Source organism: Arvicola amphibius, chromosome 3, assembly GCF_903992535.2.
Source record: "Arvicola amphibius chromosome 3, mArvAmp1.2, whole genome shotgun sequence".
Classification (NCBI taxonomy): Eukaryota; Metazoa; Chordata; class Mammalia; order Rodentia; family Cricetidae; genus Arvicola; species Arvicola amphibius.
Window position 1 is genome coordinate 141,652,402 of NC_052049.1, and position 15,268 is coordinate 141,667,669.

The 15,268-nt window shown below is 47.2% G+C and overlaps 1 protein-coding gene across 1 annotated transcript in view; it reads left to right on the plus strand.

The window, feature by feature from the left end:
* Positions 1 to 3,269: 3,269 nt before the first annotated feature.
* Rab27a (RAB27A, member RAS oncogene family) overlaps positions 3,270 to 15,268 on the plus strand; it is a 50,189-nt gene continuing 38,190 nt past the window's right edge. The window contains exon 1 of the mRNA XM_038322032.1: positions 3,270 to 3,477. The gene's annotated coding sequence lies outside the window, so the exon portion shown is untranslated. The remainder of the gene's footprint in view (positions 3,478 to 15,268) is intronic.

Genomic DNA, 15,268 nt, shown 5'->3' on the forward strand with positions numbered 1-15,268 from the left:
TTGGGAGAGGGTTGAAGGGGAGGGGAGGGGCAGGGAGGAGAGCAGAGAAAAATGTAGATAGAGCTCAATAAAAAATCAATAAAATTTAAAAAATACTTTTAAAATTAAAATAATTATGTGTGCTTCATGTGGGTTATACACACAGGAGCGCAAAAGCCTCTGGAGGCAAAAATTGTTGAATCTCCTATAGCTGGAGTTACAGGTGGTTGTGAGCTGCTTGTGGGTCCTGGGACTTTAATCCAGGTTCTCTGTCAGAGCAAATGTGCTCTTGAGTGCCGAGCCATCTCTCCAGCCCCGAGATGTTCCGCTTTAGTGTTCACTTATTTATTTGCAATTTTAGGTCTTCTCAGGACAGGGCATAATTTCCTATTTCATAAGTGAATTAAGTATGCTTAATAGTTTAGTGTGTATTTTTTTTCTGGGCTGGAGAGATGGCTCAGCACTTAAGAGCGCTGGCTGCTCTTCCAGAGGTTTTGACTTCCCAGCACCCAGTTGGTGGTTCACAACCGTCTATAACCGTAGTCGCATAGGGTCTGTGTGCTCTTCCGGTGTGCAGATAGATGTACACGCAGACAAAACATTGATATACATAAATACTTTTTTTTTAAAAAAATTCCCCTTTTCTTGTACAATACACACAAATGTGAGAGTTCTGCCTGTTAGAGTTTTCCAGTTTTGCAGACTGAATCCAGGGCTTCCTGACGCTATCTAAGTGTGCGCCCACTGACCTATACATCCCAGTTAGAGATGGTTGTGAGCTGCCGTGTGGGTGTGGCAGCTAAACCTCCATCCCTTGAAAGAGTAGCCAGTGCTCTCAACCGCAGAGCCGTCTTGTCAGCTCCTGCTTTTTAAATTCACATTGAATTCACTCAGTAGCCAAGACAGGGCTTGAACTTGTGACTATCCTTCCTTAGTTTATAGAGTAGTTGGAACTACAGGCCTGTGCCGTCAGGGTTGGCTTTCTTATTTTTTTAATTCTTGCCATGTAATCCAGGATGGCATAAACTCATGACTGAGCTCCAGTTGACTTCAAACTTGTCATCCTGCTGGGATTGAATTTATGTATAGTTTAAAATGTTTTTTTTTTTCAGGTATCAAGATTCTTCTTGACAGAAGCTCTGGGTGTACTGGCATTTGGTTATGTGTGTCTTTTCATTCTGGGACCCAGGCTCATGGAACAGGCTTTATCTGGGTTATGACAAGAGAGAGACAGACTGACTCAGGACTAGGAATTGTGAGCTTCTGTTTGACAAATGGCACATCATTTCATTATTGGTAATAATTTTTCATTATCACGTGACCTCAGACAAGGTAGAGACATGGACTCTTGGGACTAGATGCATACTCAAGTCGCAGGACAATGGATAGAAATACACGATCCTGTTAGATCCAATGAATAATAGTGCTGCCTCATGCATTAACCCAAATTAAACCACCTCTGACCTCCGTTTGGAAGGGCTCAGTTGGTAGGGCGTTTGCCTGGCATTTGTGAAGCCCTAGGTTTCATGCCCAGGACCTCAAACCTAGGTGTAGTGATGCTGTTGTGCAGACCCAGCACTCAGGTGGAAGCAAGAGAATCAGAAGTTCAAGGTCATCCTCAGCTACACAGCCTGGGCGCTGCTGTTTGTCTTCCAGGTCCATCTGCCCTTTCTGGAATCTCTTGCCTTCACCCCTTTTCCAGACTCACGTCACTTGCCTTGATTTGGTGTTACTTGTATGTGTTCAGACACTTACTTATTTTGTAGAGAAGGTCCCACCGTGTTGCCCAAGCTGACTTCAGACCCTGGGATCAAGTGATATTCCTGCTTGAGTCCCCTCCCCATTTACACCCCCCCCCAGTGGCTGGGATGCAGGCACCTTCCACTTTGTCCATCTACCAATGACATCCTTTACTTTCCTTATTGAGGTCCTTACTGGATGTTGCTGAAGTCTACTTAAGCATTAGTCTTACAAGTAAGTTCTAGGGGCCAGGAGCAACTTAACCTAGTCCACTGTTGCAGCCTATGTGCCTTGAAGTGCCTCAGGTGATGAATGGCCACAGTACCTGTCTGTAAACACCAAGTCGTGGAGAACGCTGAAGGTGGGTATTCCACATGGATGTACCATCAGCAGTCACTGTGTTGTTCCCTAATATAGTTCACAGCCTGTCCCCCAAAGTTTGTGTGTGGGGTGTTTGGTCCCCAGTGTGTTGATATTGAAAGATGGTAGCTCCTTAAGAGCTAGTTCCTGAGGGAAGACAATTGCCTGACTTTTCCTGAGGAGTCTGTTTCTGTTCGCCCTAGACTGAGAGGAAAGGATAGGAAAGATTCTGTTCAGGGCCAGCTTGGTGAAGCCAGTGAGTTTATTGGGATTGCTTACAGAAGCATGGGTGGCTCCAGGAGCTGCCGTCCTCAGAAAGCTCATTGGACATAGTTGAGAAACTGACCGCACTGTGATGCAGTCCCAGTAGCAGCAGCAGGAGGGTGGACTGGTGGGCAGGAATGGGACTGCTGGAGGTTGTTGGGGGAGGCCTCTCGGATAGACAGCTGCATGGACAGGAGCTGAACTCAGGCTTCCTGGCATTTTGCTTCTCTCGGATGTGGAATTCTGAAAGCACAAAGGGGCAGGCCCAAATGCCAGTGTGGAAAGCTCCGAGCCATCTTTGGATGGATTTGGAGAATAATCTCATCCCTGGGTTAGCATCCAAGCTCCTCAAAGAAAACCCTGGGCATCGTGAAGAGGCCGCTGGGAGGCAGCAGAGGCTCACAGGTTGCTCCTAACCCTGTCTTCGTATGTTACGCCTCCCCACGATTTCTCTTGCTGTGTATAACTGTCCTCTCAGTGTTTTAGGAATTCAGGCTGACTGTAAGCAGAATTAGACTGTGTTCGCTGCCTTTACCTCCCAGAATGGTGTTTTTTTTTTTTTTCCTGCCTGAATCTTACCTTATTTTTCTCGCTGTCATATCCAGGACCCCTCCCCCCGCCCCCCGCAGGCCATGCCCAGACTGTCCCCAGCAAGGATGCACAGCCAGGAAAGGGTTTTTAGAACAGACCTTTGTAGGTACCAGGGCATGGCTCGCCTCGCCAGGATCCTGGGGCAGTTTGACCTTTTTGTAAATGGTACTTTGGGTCTCAAAACGAAAACCACCCCCTGTGGTTCCCGCACCTTCCTCAGCAGGGCAAGGAGACCTGTTCCGGGCCCGGCGAGGCAAGAGGTCGTTTCTGTGGCAGGGGGCCTGCGGGCAGGTGACAAGAGGCGGAGGCGGAGGCCGCGCAGGGCCCGCCCCCGCCGCGCTCTCCTTCACGGGAAGTGATGTGGGGCCGGACGGAAAAAACCGCCAAGCACCCAAAAAAGGCCAGTCATTTGGGGTCCCAAGCTCCGTTTGGAAGGGAGTGCCTAAGGGATTGAACACTACGGGGACGCAGTACCTCGAGGACTCAGCACTGCAGGGACTGAACGCCGCGGGGACAGCACCGAAACCCAGAGCACCGAACCGGGTGAGTGCTCTCTGTCCTCGGTCCGGCAGGTTGCAGGCGATCGAACTGGCCCTGGGGCGACCAGGGGACAGAGGATCTTCTGACGGGATGCTGGTCCTGTTAGGTTCCAGGGGTTGGGGTTCAAGGTTTCCCCAAGTGAAATCTAAGTGTCAGAGTCCCCATACGGAGGTAAGGAAAGGAAGGTCCACTCCGCCCGGCTCTTGTTCCCTCGCTTGGGTTTTGACTTTAAAGTCTTTAGAGTCCCGCTGCTTGCAGAAGAGAAAGGGCTCTCCCTTTTGCTGTAATTCAGAAAACCCAGCCTGTCAGCTAGGTCGTAGAGTTACCCTAATGGAGGTAGAATTAATGCGATGACACATTTTGGTCACGTTGTCAAGGCCGGGTCTCTGCCCAGCAGCTGGGTACCGATTTAGAAATTCAGGTCTGAAATGTAGGCGATCTTGAGATCTCCTCAGCAACGCAACCTTTGCAACCCGCTGTTCCCTGGAGTGTTCCCCACAGGTTTCTTTTATAAGCCCAAGGGCTAACAGCTGTTCCAGTTAGCTGTTCAGCCCCGCTGCCTGAGGGTGGCAGGAGGCATTTTTTAATCATTTCTTTAAAGCTTTCTGGAGTGTGAAAACAGCGTGGGAAAGGTAATCCTCACATTTGGAAGGTGGACAGAGAAGGATTCAAGGGTCAAGGTCAGCCTTTGCTACGTTGTCAGCTTGAGTCCAGCCTGGGTTACAGGAGACCTGTCTCAAAAAATAAAACCACTAGGGGGGAAAAAAGAGCTGGGCAGTGGTGACAATTAATCCAGCCTTTAATCCCAGCACTTGGGAGGCAGAGGCAGGCGGATCTCTGAGTTCAAGACCAACTTGGTCTACAAGAACTAGTTCCAGGACAGGGTCCAAAGCTACAGTGGAGGAAGGAAGGGAAGAAGGAAGGAAAGAAAAAAGAAGTAAAAAGCATACAGCAATGCTGAACAACACCTGAATGAGAATTGTTTTCTGTATTTTCCCTTGGTCTCCCTCCCTCCCCTCACCCTATCCCCTGTTTCCTTTCCATAACCTGTCATAATTTTTGTGTATTTATTTTTGACAAATTTGTGTGTGTGAGTGTGTGTATGAAAACCCATACATGTGAATTTATAGGACAGAAGTCAATGTTGACTGTCTTCCTCCTCCATTACTAGCCACTCTGTGTGTGTCTGTGTATGTATGTATGTATGTTTGTCTTTTGTTTTTAAGATGGGAGTCTCACTGTGTAGCTCTGGTTGGCCTGGAATATACTACATAGACCAGACTGACCTTCAGCTCACAGAGATCTTCCTGCTTCTGCCTCCTGAGTGCTAAGATTAAAGGCCTGGCCACCTTACTTTTGTTGAGACAGGTTTCTCACTGAACCTGGAGCTCCTTGTCTGGACCGGTTGGTCAGTAAGTCCCAGGGGTCCTCCTCTCCATCCCCAAGCATCTGGATCATATACCTGTACCTTTACACCCCAGTGTGGGTTTTGGGGACCTCAAAGCAGACTCTTCTGCCTGCACAGAAAGTACTTTGCCCATGGAGCCATCTCCCCAGTCATTTTTTTGGTTTTGATTTTATGAGACAAGGTCTGACTCTCATACCCAGGCTGGCCTTGAACTGGTGACAACCCTGCTTCAGCCTAGGAAGTGCTGGGATGATAGCTGTGTGCCACCATGCCCGGCACTATAGCTGTGTGCCACCATGCCCGGCACTATACGGCACTATAGCTGTGTGCCACCATGCCCAGCACTATAGCTGTGTGCCACCATGCCCGGCACTATAGCTGTGTGCCACCATGCCCGGCACTATAGCTGTGTGCCACCATGCCCGGCACTATAGCTGTGTGCCACCATGCCCGGCAGGCTGTTTGTTTGAGGTCATGAATATTTGTGCTTATGGTTTTTTTTTTGGTATACCCAGAATTCTTATAGTTTTAACTGCTCTATTTCATTCTTTGGTTAATTTTAAGTTAATTTTGTGTGTGGTGTGGGGTAGGGGGTCTAACTATCTCCTCAAATGTGGATATTCACTTTTCCCAGGAGTGCTTGTTGACAAGACTGTTTGTTGACCCTTGAATTTTGGCCTTTGGCACCTCTGTTGAAAATAAATCCGATACAGACGTGGAGTTTGTGTCCGGATTTGTAGTCTTCTATGTACTGTATGCCTGCCTGTTATTACAGTGGTGGCACCCTGTCTGGATGATTGAGCCCATGGAGTTTTGAAGTTAGAGCATGCCAGGCCTCCAGCTTTGCCCTCCTGTTTTATGGTTGCTCTTGGCTGTGGAGAGTCCCTTGTATCTCTGTGGAAACTAAGGCCAGCTTCTCATTTCTGTTGCCTTGGCTTTCGAACAAATGTAATGCAGATGTTTTGAAGTGGGCAGGTGTCTCTGGGAAGCAGACTTTGCACTTCCTTTCTTGATACCTGCCTCCCTTTGCTTTCCCCATCTGTCAGGGTCCAGTCCCAACATTATTATCTCTCTAACCAGTGTGGAGGTGTGGGAATAATTGGGACACAATTCACATGGTAATATCAAGAGGGAGTCTCAGGGTTCATTCAAATCCTGAAGATCACCCACATTTATTATCCAAACAGCTTTTATATCAAAAGGTAAACTGAGGGGGAAGTTTATTGGCATTTTGTTTCTGGGGTAGTGGGACTAAAGTCACATCTGCAGCTATGGCTGCTCTGTCACATAGCCTGGATTAGCACCTTTTCCCAGGCAATCTCCATAATTACAAAGAACGGAGCAGAATGATATTGGCATATCCTGATCCTTTTAGAATGGCAACATCCTGTCTGGAAGGCTATGTGACCACCTTCTGTGTGGCCAGGCATGAGCTGTCCTGTAAGCTTGGCCATACAATGGAGGGCCTGTATAATATTGCCCACACCCATCTTAGTGGAGAGACACTCGCACTAACTAACCTGGAACTGCCCTCAAGTCCCTTCTTCCTTTCATGTCCCATACCCAACCTGAGCAAACGTTCCTGAGTCTACCTTGAGTATAACTAATTTTTTTTTGTTTACAAACATTTTAAGTGGACAGAGAAATGGCTCAGCAGTTTAGAGCACAGATTGCTCTTCCTGAGGACCCAAGTGTGATTCCCAACGCCCGCATCAGGCCACTCACAGCTGTTTTTAACTCCAGCTTCAGAGAATCCAATGCCCTCTTCTGGCTTCTGCCAGCACTGTACTCATGTACACACACACATACACACTCACACACACACTCACACACACACACACGTAATTAAAATAAATAAATAAACCTTCTAATAGTTACATTTCCTGAATCAGATTGACTAGTGGCTAAGAGTACTTGCTTTTGCAGAGGACCTGGGTTTGGTTCCTAGTACCCACATGACAGCTCATTAACTGTCAGTAATTCCAGATCCAGGGGACCTGGTGCCCTCTTCTGGCCTCCGAGAGCAATGCACTCTTGTGTCACATGTACATACATGCAGGCAAAACACATACACAGGAAATAAAAATAAATCTTTTAAAAATATTGCATTTATTTATCATTTGTGTAGGAAGTGTATGGGAGGTCAGAGAACATCTTGTAGGATCTTGAGCAGCCCTGTGGGCTTTCTGAGCAGCCTGGCAGACTTTCTGAAGGGGCAGGGTCTGGAGAGAGAGAGAGAGAGAGAGAGAGAGAGAGAGAGAGAGAGAGAGAGAGAGAGAGAGAGTGAGTTGGGGCTTCCACTTAATCATCCCAGACTCTTTGGATATATAGGTGCCAGGGACTCAGGTAGAGCTTTCACCAGAACAAATTGCAATGCAAATATCTGTGTTTTCTGCTGGTTTTAGGCAATCCCTGTGAAAAGGTTGTTCGACCTACAGGTTGAGAAGTACTGGTGAAGCCCATACTTTTCCTAGCAAAGCATCTTCTTATAGACCTTCATTTCTTCCTGCTGCCCACTGCCTCCCACTGAATGGGGCCTCCCACTGAATGAGGAATTGTGAGACTTCCCAGTGAGAATTGAATTAATTCGGCCTAGAAAGCATGATAACTAATTTTATGTGTTTTATGTGTTAGGAATTATTTCACACAGTATGGAGTATTTGAACACACACACATAATGCATTTCCCAAATAAAATAGATCGGGAAAAACAGGGCTTGCAGGGTAAAGTCTGAGCCCCTGAGAAGAAAACCCTCTTGCCCTTGTGTTATTGGCTCTTGATAAAGTAGCTCTTGCCTTTGTATGCATCCACTCTCTATGCCCTGTGAGATTTGCTTGGATTGTGTTTGCTCCTCTGCCTGGTGATCAGGAAATTTGAGTTGATGGTCTGGCTTCCCTTAAACTGATTATTCTGAGAGCAGGCACTGGAAGCTAAGATAAAAGCTTTTAGTGAACATGAAATCCTGGTTTGAGGGACGGAAATGGTGAGCATCTAGCTGGCTAGGACCTTCCAGAGTGGGGACCCAGGGGTGCGCCCATCAGTTGTCCTCTATGATTGGGATCCAATAATGCATTGTATTTATTGCCAATTAAAATTGAGCATCTGGCCTAAAAGAAATTGGAATTTCCTTCCTCCCTTCTTCCCCTCTTTCTTCCCTGCTCTCTCTCTTTCTATCTAATTGGATCTCATGTATGTCAGGATAACATGGAACTCACAGTGTAGCTGAGGATGCCCTGGAACTTCTGGTTGTCTGCATTCTGCTAGGATTATGGGTATGTGTTACCAAGCCCATGTGAAATTCGAATTTGAGGATGGGGTTCCAGATTTACCAAATAAAAACCATTAAAAATTTCTTTTTTCCTTTAATTTTGTCCCCCTTTTGAGTCAGGGTCTCAATGTAACAAGCTAGCTCTTGGCCACCCTGGCTCTGCCTCTTGATTGCAGTGCACACCATCACACCCCATTCCAAACTACAAACCTAAACCATTCTAGTTAGAGATCATGCTCATACACAGGAAATGCTTGTCCAAATCCAAAGAACGGCTGAGCTCTGGCTCGGTGGCTGTGTGTCTCCGCACAGAATTTGTTAATGGCACCAGAGCTAAAAGCAAGTCAGAGAACCACTGGTTTCACTCTAGGCTTTCATTGTAAAGGAGATCCCCTCCTAGAGAGGCTAAGTCTGTCCAAGTTACATAGACTCTGGGGTGGAGCCAGAGCTAGATCCAGGGCCTGTGGCACAACGCCTGTCTCAGGAAATTGTGCAGAGGGTGGGGTGCGATGGCCTCGCTGCTGTCCCCAAGGACCTGGATTTGGTTCCCACCATCCACACAGTAGCTCACAACCATCCATAGTTCTAGTCACAGGGGATCCAATCCCCTTTTGACCTCTCCAGGTAAGAGGAGTGCATGTGGTTTCACGCAGACAAAACACTCATACACATACAATACATTTTAAACATTTGAAAGAAAATCTGTAGCTCCAGTTCCAGGGGAATCCAGTACCTCCTTCTCACTTCTATGGGCATGAATGACATACACACAAGCAGAATCCCCATACACATAAAGTAGGGGAGAAAATCTAAAATTTTTAAAGGAAGGAAGGAAGGAAGGGAGGAAGGGAGGGAGGAAGGAAGGAAGGAAGGAAGGAAGGAGGGAAGGAAGGAAGGAAGGAAGGCAGGCAATCCTGTAAATGAACATGTTTTTATCTGCCACTAGGAAAACCATATTTCAAAGCCCCTGATTTTTTTTTCACAACCTGGATGGTTAATTCATATTAAGCCTTACCAGCTGCCAGGTCAAAGCACAATAAAATCGGTTGCCAAGAGACGGAAAAGTCTGCTCTATCTTGTTTGCTGCGGTTTGTCCCGCCGCATGGGCGGATGGTAGATCATCTGGGTGTTACCATGCGCTAATCTTCTGTGTATTTGTGTCACTAAAGGTGAAGACAAGGTATCAATTGCCCGGTTAGACATAATAGAGCTCTTTAATTCTTGCATTATCCTATCATAGGGATGTGAGATGTACAGCTTCAATCTGTACAGATGCATAGATAGAAATCTCTCACTTGTGGCTGGGGATGCCGGTCATTATGGGCTTGCCCAGCATGCATTAACCTCTTTCTGCTCATTTGGGTGACCTAAGAATTGTGTGTTTGTTTGAGACAGAGTGTCCTGTAGCTCAGGCTGGCATGTACTTATTATGTAGCTGAGACAACTTTTGACCTCCGATCATCCTGCCTCCCACTTCTAAGCGCTAGGATTACAGGCCTGAGACCCCATTCTTGGTTTATGTGGTGCTGGGGATTGAATCCAGGGTTTCATGTGTCTCAGGTGAGCACTTAACCAACTGAACTACTTCCTTTGTCCTATGTAAGATAATTAAAAATAGCACAATAGAAGAAATATAGGAAAATAATCTAAAAATATTAACCCATAGTTGTGGGCAGGGTTTCTTTATTTCTAACTGTGTTTATTAATTTTCATTCCATGTTTTTTGTTTGTTTGGCTTTTTTGTTTGTTTTTTATGAGACAAGGTTTCTCTGTGTCATCCTAGATGTTCTGGAACTCACTCTGTAGACCAGGCTGGCCTCGAACTCAGAGATCCGCCTGCCTCTGTCTCCAGAGTGCTGGGATTAAAGGCGTGCGCCACCACTGTCGGACTTCCTTTCACATCTTACTTATACAGTTGTGATGCCCAGAATGAGTGCAGCCCCTGAAGAGAGCCTGAGAGGACCCTGGGTGGCCAAGCAGGCTGCTGGTTGTTCTGAGCTAATCTTATCTTCCTAGAGACCAGGATAACCCTTCATTAACCTTCTTTACTCTGTATGAGAACATAAAGTAGACTGTGGTGTCTTTGGCAAACTGACTCATCTCTGTGTCCCAGGTCACATGCTTGAAAGAGCCAGCACTGCAGGGATCATTGGGATGCTTTTAGCTCCCACGTCGCTGGTGATCAGTTTCTGGGCATCGCACTAGCAGCTTTCACAGGGGTCATCATCCCACCATTGTGTTTCCCTTGCCTCTGCCTTTGAAGTGCTAGGGTTATAGAGACATTTTTGGGCGCCACAAAGATGGACAGCTACGGTTGGGGTTGCATTGGTACTGACCAGAATGCTACTGAACAACCAGTGCACAGGGAAACGGTGGGTTAGCCGGGCCAAATGTAGACAGTAGTGAAGCTGAGAAACCCCGCCTCAAAATCACTGAGTCTCTTTGACTTGCAGCTTCCTGAGTGAGACGTCTCCTCCATTGTGAAAAGTTAACTGTATCTAATTTTGCCAATTTTTCCCTTACCCAAGTCTCATATGTTAAAGATGGAGTTAAGGCTCCCATCTATGCTTGTGGTGGTTTGAATAAGAATGCCCCCCCCCCCCCCCGTAGGCTCATATATTTGAATCCTTAGTCATCAGGGAATGGCACTGTTTGAGAAAGAGTAGGAGGATTGGGGGTGTGGCCTTGTTGGAGTGGGCGTGGCCTTGTTGAAGGAAGTATACCACTGGAGGTAGGCTTTGAGGTTTCAAAAGCCTGTGCTAGCCCAACCCCCCTCTCTCTCCTCTCTCTCACTCTGGCTCTCGTTCTCGCTGTAACTCTCAGCTATTGCTCCTATACCATGTGTGCCACCATACTCCCTGACATGATGATAATGGACTAAACCTCTGAAGCTGTAAGTCAGCCCCCAATTAAATGTTTTCTTTTATAAGAGTTATCATTGGAGGGCCAGGCATGGTGGTGGCAGAAGTCTTTAATACCAGTACTTGGGAGGCAGAGGCGGGAGAATCTCTGTGAGTTAAGGCCTGTTCTACAGAGTAAGTTCCAGGACAGGCTCCAAAGCTACACAGAGAAACCCTATGTGTGTGTGTGGGGGGGAGGTTGTCATGGTGACAGTGACTCTTCACAGCAATAATACTGACTAAGACAATGCATATATATGCTTTTAATTCCTACAAGGTTGCTGCTGAGTAGTGGGGTCTGAGAACCCTGCCCTCCGGGACTAATGATGTCCTTATTGAGGATCAGGTTGACTTCATGAGAAGGGTAGACCTGTGGCCTAGCTAGAGGCTGGACGGAAATGCCTATTTGTGTGACCCCAAAGGGCATATAATCAAATGGTGCCAAGGACCTCGGCATACAAAGCCTGTGGGCACCTCTAGCCTTCATTCAGCTCACCTGGGCCTGTGCTTCCTGAATTCCCAGCAGACTCCTATAGTTTCGTGCCACGGGTACCAAGGAAATAGCAAGGCTGTGCAGTATCTTCTTTGATTCCGCCTTCTGAGAGTCTTTCTGCATTTGAGAGTCAGGAATGGAAACCTCTCCTAAGTCGGCAACTCATTTTGCCGCCCAGATAAGGAAATCTCGTTGGTTACACTGACAGAATTGTGTAACTTTAGATCTGGTTGGAAGGGGCCTTGGAAGTCATGTGGTTTCCCCTCAACCTCCTAGGTCTGGAAGCTAGGTCTCATACTACTGAGTGATTGATAGCAGGGAGGGTTCTGGGAGGAACTTTTTGCCGTCTCTAGGCTGATATTTCATCAGGCAGTTCAAAATTAGGCTGTTTGAGTGCTTTGAAGAAGTGACATTTATTACGTATGTATGTATGTATGTATGTATGTATGTATGTATGTATGTATATTTAGAGATGGACTATCATGTGCCCCTAACTGTCCTAGAAATCCCTATATAGCTAAGGATGACCTTGAATTATTTTCGGTTCCCCCGTCTTTACTTCCGGGTATGCTGGGAAGTGAACTCCAATGAGGGGAGAAGGCCAGCAGTGGGACCCCGAGAGCGACCTTCAGATGGAATTTTACTAACCATTAAGGCATCTTCCTTGAAGTTGTCTGAAATGACCAAGTATATTATGGTCTTGATTTACACTAAAGCTGCCCAGGAGACTTGCGGTGTCTGTCGTGATGGCTCTATTGATCCTTCATGGTGAATTTTCTGTCAGCCTGCAGAGGTCTTCTCTTACGAGTTAGCTCTGCCCACTTCACACTGTCCATGTGTGTCTATCTCCATAACATCAATTGCTAGTTAAAATCATTTTGTTTTTTCTTTATCTTGCTTTCGGCCTGTCTCTTCCTGCTAACATTCGCTCTCTGTGAGCACAATTCTCCCTGGGAGCAGCTGTGGCTGCCTACCTAGAAGATGGTGAGTGTTAATAATGAAGAGGCGAACAAACAGGGAGCTGGAGAAGCCTGCTTCTGTTTTCCTCTTCTACATTTTTTTTTTGTTGTTGTTTGACGCTATGTGCGAGTGCCTGCATGAATGTCTGTGCACCGCTTGCGTGCCTGGTGCCCTCAAAGGCCGGAAGAGGGTGTCAGAGATCCTGGATCTGGTGTTAAAGGTGGTTGTGAGCCCACATGTGGGTGCTGAGAATCAAATCTAGGTCTTCTGCAAGAGCAGCAAGTGTCTTAACCACTGAGCCATCTCTGTAGTGCCTGAACTTTCTTTAAAAATCAAATCCAAAATACCGGTTATTAGTATATAGAAAATGGAACTGGTTTTTGTTTTCCTGTTTGTGTTTTGTGAGACAGGGTTTCACTGTGTAGCCCTGACTATCCTGGAACTCATTCTGCAGACCAGCCTGGCCTCGAACTCACAAAGATCTGCCTGCTTCTGCCTCCTGAGTACTGGGATTAAAGGCGTGCACCACCACTGCCTGGCAGGAAATAAAACTATTAAAGAGACTAATTTCCTTTTCAGATTCTGTTACTTTTCATGTGTGTGAATGTTCAGCCTGTGTCCACAGGAAGTCAGAGCAAGCATTAGATCCCCCGAAACTGGAGTTATATATGGGTTCAGGGAATTGAATCCAGGTCCTCTGTAAGAACAACCAGTGCTCTGAACCACTGAGCTATCGTCCAGGTCCCCTTAAAAAAATACCCCCAGTGCAGGTATTTCTCCTAAACGGTGACAACCACTACCACCACCTCTCTAGGAAGCAAACACAGAAAGAGAAGGCTGCTGTACACACTGACTCATGTAAGGATAGAGAACCAAAACCCCCCAGAGCCGTGATGCTGCTGGGAACCAGTTTAGCGTGTTAAGTCATGGGAGGCATTTCGGTTGTTAAGAAGCGGCATACTTTGTGTCTCATTTGGAGATTGTAATCTGTTAGATGTGAGGTTAGGTCTGAGGAAGTGGTGATTTTTTATTTGTCTATTTAATGTGTATGAGTGTTTGGCCTGCACGAATGTATGGGCATCATGTCTATCCAGTGCCCAAGCCAGGAGACCAGAAGAGAGTATTGGATCCCCTAGGACTGGAGTTACTGAGGGTTGTGAGCCAGGCTTCCCCTCACACTGCTGATCTTGGCTTTTACAGGTGGTGATCTGTTGCCATGGCAGCCTCATCTTATTACGCATGCCATCAGGTGTGGGTGCTGGGAACGAAACCCAGTCCTCTGCAAAACAGTGTATGTTCTTCATCACCAAACTGTCTCTCCAACCCAACGGAATCAGGTTTTCGTTAAAATACTTCCCAGCAGGCTCTGGGACCCACTGATACACTCTTCTACTCTGAGGTACTAACTTAAGGTTCAAAGAATATGAGCCGGGGACATGGAGCCCCGACCCTGCCTCATTCAGAAAACAGTAAGGAAGGGAGAGATTCTCAGGGCAGAGGCAGCACACGCAGCCTCAAAAATTGTTGGCTCATTGCTTTTTGCTCTGCTTGCTTGTCGCTAACCAGGCTGGTGTCAAACAGGAAGCCCACAGGCACACCTTTCCTTTCTGGTACGCAGTGTCCTGTGAATTAGGTATTAGACTAGTTAGGCTGTAGAGTAAAGCCCTCCACAGCGGTGAAAACCCAAGTGTTCGTCTGACCCCAGCAATGTGAACCCCACCCGGGAATGTGCTAGAAAGGCGAATTCACAACCCTACCCTAGACCTGCTGGATCTGAAGCTGGGTCATCCCAAGCCTGTATTTCAAAACTACCCTGGTACCCTGGTGACTGCACAGCCGAAGAAGACTGTCTACGGTTCATAGCCCAATCGTTCCTTAACACTGCTGACCCTGGCTTCTACACTTGGTGACTCACTAGCCTGGAAGCCCTAGTTTATTAAGCAAGCCATCTGGTTTGCTTTGGAATGCTTATTTAAAACCTGACCTGTCCTTAGGATCTTTTCTTAGAATACTACACCAGGTGGAGAACACAGAAATTCCTGCCCAGCACCTGCCCTGGGCGAGGCTCTGGGCCAGGAGCGCTTACTTGCTGTTTAGCTCTCCCAGTCATCCTGCTGGGTAGATACTGTGATCTGTCTTACAGATTCGGGACCCGGGGGTGCTAGAGGTTGAACATGGCCTTCACCTACAGACTTCTCACCCAGTCATGCCTCTGCATTTGGCTATCCTTTGTCTCCCTAGCACAGTGGCTCTCAAAGTCTCAGCACCAGGGAGAATTCTCTAGGTCTCCCTGGAAGGGATGGATCCTCATTCAGAAGCCCGGGTGGGGCTCGGAGCTTGGGGTCTTCATCAAAGTTCCAGAAGGATCTTCCCTTAGTCATCAGACCGTACTTGGGAATGTATGTCTGGAGCTGCCGCCTCCCCTAGCTGGTTAGAACAGACCATCCTCCAGGCTTCCGGGGGTCTTATAGGTACTGAGAGGTCATGGGTGCTGACTGGGAAACTAGCAGAAGAAATATGAAGGCAAATAGGTGTCTTTTTGTAGCGAAGCTAAGTCTCAGGCGCCTGGATGCTTCTGTGGCTTGGCTGCCTCTTCAAGACTGCCAGCCTGTGTGTTGGTTTTGAGCAACTTGTGATCATTTCTGTTACTTCCCCTCCCCCCAGTTTTGTAACCTTTCCTATGGCAACGTTGTCCTTGTGTATGTGGGGAGTTCAGATGTGAGCAACTTCCTGCGAACCGCAGTTAACATCTATGGAATAGTGAA